We start from the raw sequence: 5,919 nt of genomic DNA on the forward strand, positions 1-5,919 counted from the left end.
GGGGGGGGGAGGGGGTTATCTTGAAAAAATGGCAAGTTTTCTACCTGAAAATCTAGATCACTGAATATTTGGTATACTGCTTGTTTTTGACATAGTGCTTATTCTTGTTTACTACCTGATAAGTTGAAAGAAACCTCAGGGGCTCTGCAAATTAAAGGGACCACTTTCTGTATTTGCATTTATCTTGATTTAAATCCATTTTTAATGGTATTCCCCCCCCCCTAATACTTCTGCATGAACATTTTCTGTCACTCAGTTAACCAAGGCAAAACTACTAATCAGCTTCAGGGATAGGAATGTTTTCCCTCCAGTATAGCAAAGTATGAGTTAGGTTAAGACCCCAATAGTCTCTGTTGTTTTGGTTCTTGCAACTGATGTGTGGATAATGATTTCAGGTTATTGAATTCTTTTTGTGCTAGCAAACTATGAAACAAGTAAAATGTCTCAACACCATCTAAAACCATCGGGAGCTGTGGGTCTCCATGACACACTGTTTCAAAATAATGCTTTTTCATCTTTCACATTATTAAAATAAATCCTTACTTTGAAGAAATATATTCCCTAGAAGAAGTTCAGGCTAAGAATGGATTTTAAAAGAAAAAGGTCATGGCTTTCTCTCAATGTAAAAATTAATTTGTTGGTCTTGACATTAGTGAATGTCAGACTAATGACTGAATGAGATCCTAAAAATCCAGCAGTTTTCCATCAAATTTATAGACTCAAGAGCCCATGCAAAATAAATTCTTTTTTTATAGTCTATTTCAACAAGTTAGTGCAAATAAGGACAGAGCTTATGAATAAAGAAATCAAATATATGCAATATTTCTTGCATGTTTTCAGGAATAAGAGACAAAGATTGCCCCCACTGTCACTATTTTGTGGGAGGGCTTCCAGCACAAGCCAGAAATTTAGGCTCGCACTTTCAAAGTGGATTAAAGGGTTCTGTGAACCTTGTGCAGCAAAACTACATTTTTTAAAAAAGGACTTTTGCAGCTAGAAAAGTGATGGAGAATTGCACTGAAAAGTGTGAGATGAAAGGTTGTTCAATACGAAGATGTATCAACATTCAGAAAGCATTTCAAGGGTGAAAGCTCATTGCCTGTCCTGCAAACAAAGGGGGATGAATGCTCAATAAAAAACTGAGTACAGCCTAAACTCCATGTAAGCTTTGTGCAAACATACCAATATGAATGCCCAGCAAACAGATTGTCTGAAAGAGCCCACAGTTGCATACAACGTGACCGACCCTTGAACTAAAAAGCTTAGCTACCCCTAGGCTACACATTTAGTAGGATTGTATTAAGTGGCTAAGATCCAGTCATAAAATGGCTTGTGATGTACCAGATTAAGACAACATGCAGGATATGCAAATACACGAGAAGTCTATAATCTTAACAGAGGTGGAGCTAGCGGCGCACATGCTGTGTACCCGGGGGCGGATCTAGCCGCTCGCTGGGGTGGGGCGAGCGGCCCAGGGGTGTGTGGCCCGTGGCGGGCATCCCAGGGGGGCGGGGGCAATGTCACCCCCAAGGGATGACACCTGGGGCGGACTGCACCCACTGCACCCCCTTCCTCTGCCAGTGAATCTTAATGATTGCCAGAGCCAGCCCTAACATTAGGCGGAGTGAAGCAGCTACATCAGTTGACAGATAATGAGGGGTGGGGAGTGGACAGAGCTGTGTGTGCCATGCAGTATTCCCGGAACTCTCCAAAGTAGCTTGTTGCCCTCACGTGAAGTGAAAGATACTGTCTTTGTACCAGTGTTGAAGTAAGATTCAACTGCCAGTCTGATTCAGCTTCTGTATCTGGCATATAGTTCTTTTGTCACTGCCTTAGGGCATGGATGAAAAATGCCTTGAGGTTATGGTCCTAATTGTAGATCTATCTCAGTCAGGCCGAAGGTGAAGCCATCACTTAAGAAGTTTGAGATCGAACAGATTCATAGGCTGCAGAAGAAGAAAAGTTCATTGATAAAATAGTTAATCATTTCAAAAATCTATGAATGATTTTGGACCTTTCTTACGCTGGATAGAAAAGCCTACCTGCACTGCTTCATTTTTACTATCAAAAGTCAATTATTCATATAATTGTAGTGCTAAAAGCAAATGTATTGTCTTGCTGATGATCACAAAATCTGCAGAGTTAATTGATTCATGTGTACATTATCACATTTAACTGTTACTAAAAGGTAGAAGAAGAAGAAGAAGAGTTTGGATTTGATATCCCGCTTTATCACTACCCGAAGGAGTCTCAAAGCGGCTAACAATCTCCTTTCCCCTCCTCCCCCACAACAAACACTCTGTGAGGTGAGTGGGGCTGAGAGACTTCAGAGAAGTGTGACTAGCCCAAGGTCACCCAGCAGCTGCATATGGAGGAGCGGAGATGCGAACCCGGTTCCCCAGATTAGGAGTCTACTGCTCTTAACCACTACACCACACTGGCTCTCTAGAGGTCATTGTTTTGTTTGCATTTTAATTTCCATGTTCCTTGTCTTAGTTTGTTGGGGGCATGCTCACTAGAAAAATCAGAGATGCCCCCAGTAGCAATAATACTATTTGGGAGTCAAAGACAGAATAATAATAATAATAATAATAATAATAATAATAATAATAATTCAGCACATAAAACAAGTTAGTTAGACTAAAATAAACTGGCTTAAACTGGCTTAAAGACAGACTCAGAAGATGGTATTCAACTAAGTTGGAATCACAGTAGACCCATTGACATTAGTTGACCTAACTTAGTCATGTCCATTAATTTTAGTCTCCCTATCCTGAATAAAACTTCATTGCCATAAATATCAGAAGATCATGTGCTGGCCTTGAGAACCTGGTTTCAACACATTGCTGAGCTAGCAACTCCCAAGAGCCTTAGCTGGATTCTTACCTACTCCAGTTTCTCATGTGCAAAATGGGACCAAATGATAAGTGGTCTAATAACCTTGACATGAGAATGATAAAGTTAATGTATTACTTTAGGTACAATTGAAATAAATAAGAGTTGGCAGTCACTGCCAGCTCGGACCCCATTGATGTATGTGTCAAGTTAAGATTTATCACTTTACACTCATTTATATTGGCCCACATTTGTGATTTTGATGCCCAGTTTGGAGAAATAATTTTAGAGTTCTTCACAACTCTTCCTTTTAATTTCCCTGAATAGTTTGGCGTCATCTGGAAACATGGCACCTCAGTGCAGAACGTTATATCAACAAATCCCAATACAGATCCTTTAGAGGCACCACTTGTTACGTCCCCCACATTGTGAGAACTATCTATTTATTCCTACTCTCTCCTTCCTGTTATTGAACTACTGATTCATAAGATAATTTCTAAATTTGCTCAGGAGCCATTGGTGAGGGACTTTAGCCCTATATGGGCATTCCAAAACAACTGGCCATAATCACATAGGTGGGAAGAGCAAGGCTGGATGTGCTTGTTCCACTCTCAAATGCGTGCCACCTTCTGTATTGCTTCTATCTGCCTGCTTGTTGACACTCTCAGTGAACTCTAAAAGCTTAGTGAGACCATACCTGCCTTTGAGCCAGAAGCCAAGTTGTTTCTTCTTCAGCAAGACTAAATATAGATGACAACTCATCAGGCTGTGTCACGCCACTTCCCAAGGCTATCTCGTCCATCCTACACAGCTACCTGATTCTTCTTGATATTAGTCTTAGCTTGGTGTGGCTTGTCTATTGCGCCAACACAAAGCTAATCCCGATACACAAAGGAGAGAAGCTGCAAGGCTGGTAGATTTGAGGCTAAGACTTAACCAATGATTGGCCTCCAAAACTGCTGAGGTGGTTGGAGAGACTTCCCTGGTGGAGCCTGCCCTGCAAATAAAGCACATTTCTTTCGTTAATTCAGATATGAGCTCTGCGTTTTACCCCTCTTCTTTTTGTCTTTTAAAATTTGCTTTCTGCTTTCTCGGTCTACAATTCCCCGTGCTTCCTTGAGACACTGATGACTTCCCTTGGCATACGGTTGCTGAGCTGGCCTCTGGCTGAGATCTCCACCCCAGCCCCTGCACTGATATCACATTCAGTGCTTATGCTTGCTTCAAAAACGCTGGATAAACAAGATTACCCCCTTGACACACTTCCCCCTTCCTGCCACTTTACAGCTGCGAATGGGCTTGGCTGCAGACCTTCCTCGGGGCAGAGGTTAGTCTGAAAAGCCTCGACAGAGCCCTCCCGTTCACCCCTGTAGTTCATCTTCCCGACTGAAATGAAGCTGGTGCAGTCAGGTGTTGCTCTGTTTGGGCTGTGCTGCTGAAAATCTGAAGAGAATGTCACAGCTGTTCAGTTCCGCTTGCGCAGAAGACATTGGGCTCCCAGCCATGTGGGCATCATAGCAAGTCTACGTGCCACCTGCAAAAGGCACCTGATCATTGTGAGTTCCTCTTCTCTCCCTCCAACCCCCCTCCCCCGTCTCTTCTGCAGCTAACTGGCAATATTCCACCATTACTGTATTCATAAAGATTCAAGGTTAAAAGAAATCCATCAATGTTACGTACAGAAGCTGAAGGTGAAGCTTTTTAAATACCAAGGATATTAAAAGAGAAATGACACCAAATAATGTCATACATGCACCTTGTAGCATCTCCCTTATGGGCCTGTCAAATTAAGTTCCGTTAGAAGCAGCAGTTATCTTGCACAGTTTTTTTTTTTATTGTAGGTTGTTTGTCACTCAGGCACTTTGCCCTGATGAAATACTATTCCCCGAACTAATGTTTTTTACTAGGAGAGAGGGGTTGAAATCATATCAGAGAAGTGCTATATGCTCCAGGATGACAGAAACAGTTATGATTATGGCTTACGGCAGTTACCAAATTGCCCCAAAATGGGCAGGGTGACTTCCTTGTGAAAAGGAGATGTTTCACCCAAAGTTAATGTTTATACGAACAGGCGGCTTTCTGCAATTTAAAAAAAGTGTTTCTCAGAAGGCAGGTTTACCTAAAAACTGTAGGGATTGACAATAGATAAATGGCTGTTAGAAAATGTGAAAAGTGGCTTTTCTAAGCCAGGCTGGCAATTTTCCTCTTACTGCTGCCGCCCTTATACTATGCTGGCTGTAAAATGACGAGAGCTTTCGCTGAGATTAATTAAATCAATCAAAATAATATTTGTTTTCTTGGCCATTTTACTGAGATCTCGAAATGGGCCTGCTGAGACCTCCCCCTCCCCAAGCAGTTGTTTGCTACCGTGTTTCCCCCTTTTTAAGGCGTAGTCATAAAATAAGCCATAGCAGCATTTCTAAGCATTTGAGAAATATAAGCCGTACCCTGAAAATAAGCCATAGTGATAGGCGCTGTGCGGAATAGAGCACTGAGCTCCCCGAGTCAGCAGCAGCAACGCCGGCCGCAGCAGTGTTTGCTGAGTCCTTTCTTGCTTTTGGGACTTGGTTACTGTGCTGGCTTGGGATGGTGTGTGTGCAATTGCTGTTGCTGCTTCGTGTTTTTCAGCCAGATTCTCTGGGTTCTAAGCACTTTCCCCCGTTTGTTTGTGAAGCAGCACTCGGCTGCAGCCCTTGCCTCTCCCGGCGGCTGCATGAATGCTCGATCCCCAGGAGGCTGCAGTTGATCGCTATCTCCTTTTCCATTTCTTTTGTCTTTGAGCACCCGGCCCCACCCCCTCTCCCCTTCGTGGAATGAAGAACGGAGTTTTAGAAGCATTTCCTCATTATAAAAAAAGGTCAGGAACTTTTACTTTAACCTCAAAAATGGGATATTTCCTCTCTCTAAAAACAACTCTGACCTGAACACCAATAAAACGGGGGTAGATCACTTCCAGTTTATAAATCCGCAAGTAGATCGCAGTCTCCTGGAAGTTGGGCTCTATACTTTGGCTGATTGCAAGCCTTTGCATCTTTAAAAAACAAAAACCATGCGCTTCTCAGTCTTAATTTTCCTTTAATTCAC

General features: G+C 42.4%; 1 long non-coding RNA gene across 1 annotated transcript; it reads right to left on the reverse strand.

The window, feature by feature from the left end:
* Nucleotides 1-481: 481 nt before the first annotated feature.
* LOC148686247 (uncharacterized) lies at nucleotides 482-5,434 on the reverse strand. The gene is made up of 3 exons (XR_015948954.1): nucleotides 5,283-5,434; nucleotides 3,533-3,832; nucleotides 482-1,946 (listed from the first exon to the last, which is right to left on the reverse strand). It is a non-coding gene; the product is annotated as an uncharacterized LOC148686247 (long non-coding RNA).
* Nucleotides 5,435-5,919: the final 485 nt, after the last annotated feature.

This window comes from Zootoca vivipara, chromosome 3 (genome assembly GCF_965207765.1).
Source record: "Zootoca vivipara chromosome 3, rZooViv2.hap1.1, whole genome shotgun sequence".
Taxonomy (NCBI): Eukaryota; Metazoa; Chordata; class Lepidosauria; order Squamata; family Lacertidae; genus Zootoca; species Zootoca vivipara.